Source organism: Lytechinus variegatus, chromosome 8 (assembly GCF_018143015.1).
Source record: "Lytechinus variegatus isolate NC3 chromosome 8, Lvar_3.0, whole genome shotgun sequence".
In the NCBI taxonomy this organism is placed as follows: domain Eukaryota; kingdom Metazoa; phylum Echinodermata; class Echinoidea; order Temnopleuroida; family Toxopneustidae; genus Lytechinus; species Lytechinus variegatus.
In genome coordinates this window covers 42,985,778-42,988,950 of record NC_054747.1, presented here as the reverse complement: position 1 = coordinate 42,988,950, position 3,173 = coordinate 42,985,778, and the positions used below count along the sequence as shown (strand labels likewise).

General features: G+C 38.4%; 1 long non-coding RNA gene across 1 annotated transcript; it reads left to right on the top strand.

The window, feature by feature from the left end:
- The first annotated feature begins 475 nt into the window (after window positions 1-475).
- LOC121419883 lies at window positions 476-2,730 on the top strand. Its single transcript, XR_005970648.1, has 2 exons — window positions 476-505; window positions 2,647-2,730. It is a non-coding gene; the product is annotated as an uncharacterized LOC121419883 (long non-coding RNA).
- Window positions 2,731-3,173: the final 443 nt, after the last annotated feature.

The window sequence follows — 3,173 nt, the reverse complement described above, 5'->3', positions numbered from 1 at the left end:
GCTTGCATCATTTGGTTAATGAAATGCGTATGGTCCTAGTTAATTCCTACAAATAAACCTTAAAATGCCCCACTTCAGGTCTGAATAATCTAATTTTTAAGCTTGCGCTTCGCGCTCGCAATATTTCATTAGTGAGATGCGTACAACAATCATGATTGCAATGACTACAAAAAGTGTTTCATGTGTTCAGATGTATTTCTAATCAAATCAGCTACACCCACAGATAAAAGCGAGTCATGTGACTTATTTATATATAATATTTCTGCGTCAGGCGAAACTTAGTTGACTCATCTGTAATTAACAAGTGAGTCAATAACGAAATGACTCACTTGCAGAATGCTCCGACTGACTCACATAGTTGTAAAAAATGAGTCAAGATCGGCGATTGACTCATTTACAAAAAAAAATGAGTCAAGAAGAAAGCCGTGCGGGCTTGCACGTCGCGCGCGCGCGCGAACCATTCCCGTTTGACGTCGTCATTGCTGAATTGGATCAAGAGAATACTGTGAGTATCCTGCAGTTTTGTGAATAATTTTGTTCATTTCACCTGTAGGCCGCTGAGAAATTAATTTGCTGAAGAGAATGAGAGGACATTTTGTGGACATGAATAATTGATTCTCAATTTACGTGATGATTTGTGGAACTTTGAGAGGATTACGTGCACCAGACGGATGAGTGTATGTGTGTGTGCTATATGGCTGTAGGGATGTAGTGTAGCTCCGCTGCGCGTCTGTTTAATTGAGTGTAGATATGTATTGTTGTGTGTTCGGATAGGTTGTGTGTCCAGACTGTTAGCAAGTTAAAGAAATTTACAGGCGAAGTTTCATCAACTTTTAGTACAAAATGTAGGAAATATTATAGAGAACAAAATAGAAGATGATTATACAACTATTGAATTCATATTTTTATGGTAATCCAAAGACAAAAAAGAAGGCTTCAAAAATATAAAAATGTCCGGACACCTGACCTACGAAACAGATTACCACATCTAGTAACAGTTAGGCCTACAATCTGGATCTGGATGTGTACGATGCAGGGCCCTCCTGGGCATGAACGCATCGGGTGAGCCTGAGATCGGGTTAGACCAAAAGCTTCGGTCTCTGTTATGTTGGTTGTTCAGCTGAACTCCGTTGGCTTCACTGATCAAATACAGAGACCGAAGTTCTAGCGCGATCTGCACAGGGGACCCAATGGTCATACGTTTATGTACTCAAGATCGAATAAAACGGGGAAGTGAATTTGAGCGACAGCCGAGGTAAGACACTGTTTTTGTTCCTTTTAACTTGATTTTTCTCCGTTTTTTGTCAATTAATGCCAAGAGGGAATATGAATTTGCATTTTGGTTGCGTTAATCTTCAAAATTTTTATTCATTAAAGACAAAAATTGAAGAGCCCAGACGGGGGGATTTTGCATTGCAAGTCCCCTAATGGTGGCTGCACGATAGCGAGCCGTCTGTGTACGAGGAGAAAAAAAAAATGTAAAAAAAAAAATCCTCGAAACAGACGGCTGCCAGCTGTCTAAGATCGGGTGAGCTTGGCAGAGGGCGAAGGGATGATTAGAAGGTATTTTCGATGGCCTTGAATGAGTTTGTCGATGGCGAGTTTATTCGATGTCAATCAGGTGGTTCCATTTGATTGATGATGGTACCAGTATTGAGAAGAACAAGTTCCTGTATTTTTCAAATCTTGCTCTTATTGGATGATAGGTCTAGCACTTACTATTATTTGTCACTTGCTGATCGATATAATCTGAGTTCAAAATGACTCTCACATCAGATAGATCAATTCTAGACCATGCATTCTATGAACAAGGTTATGATATAACCTTGTTGTCTGTTAGTGTTACTGCTCCCTGTGTGGTGAAATAAGGTTGGCAATGTTTGGCCTATTTTTTCCTTTTCTTTGGGACAAATGTTTAATTTTTTGACACCGTTAGGTTCCATTACAGCTATTTATCATATACATGTAACTAGTCTCTTAATTAAATTTGATTCTTTAAATAAATTTTTCTTAATTAAAAATAGAGATTGAAAAACTACAATTGTCTTGCCTTTATTTTTCCACTAATAGAGGGCGTACACAAAAATATGCCCAAAATTTAAGTTTTCGAGCGCTCTGGTGAATACAAAAATTTCCCCAAGCTACTAATGAAAAATAAATTTCAAGTGTATAGAAATAAGTATTATGGTCACAAAAGTGATATTTTGATGATTTTTTAAATTGTGTGCTGTGTACATCATTGGCATACCATTTAGTCCTAGATTCCCCACAGGCAGGCATGTAATGAACCATTGGGTGAGTCTAGACTACATGTATTTCCTTCTCACAGAAAAATGTAGTGGTGTCCTGTAGGACCTGTTCCTGGTCTACTGAGGTGTTTTTAATTTGATAAGTGCCCCTTTCCCAACAACAATTAAGATGTATATTTGTATTAGATAATGTTGAGATGTGAGAGTAGGCTCGAACGCAAAGCCAACCCCGAGCCCCCATCTTGAATGGATGTTTTTTTGTTTTATTAACTTGGAAATGCAGTCACTCTCTGAAACATGTGTCACATTTATCCCATCAAAATAACAGGAATATTTCCAATTCATTTTTTTTGCACATTATATTTTTTTTTAGAATTTCATTGTTATTTTTTTACAGGGCTACTGGAAGAAGTCACTACGCAACAGATTCAGGAATTGCAGGAAGTGTCATGAACGTGATAATCCATTAGGACAAATGGAAGCAAAAAAAGGGGACTACACCCAAACCAGACAAAGCTGCAGGCAAACACATGTATGGCATAAAGAAAGTACCTTCCTGCATCCCGAGAAGGTGAGGATGAAGAAACGATCAATGCTCACATCAAGATGATTCAGAATGAATCCAGAAAAACAAGACAGGACAGCTTGATGATAGACAATCTAATTTCACTAACTTTAGCCCATAGGCGCAAGGGTATCATCAACAGCAACTGGACTGAATCCTACTTGAAGGATATGTACCCTTACCTTTTCCATGAAGATGAGGTAAGTTCAAATCAGCATTAATACAGATCAAAAAACTTCATTTATGAACAGGAATCTATCATTAGATTTACGTGTAACAAGGGTCTATTCTTGGAATAAGCAAGTCCATGCTTAACCCTAAACAGGCTGGGGGGGGGGGGGTTGATCCCCCCCCAACAT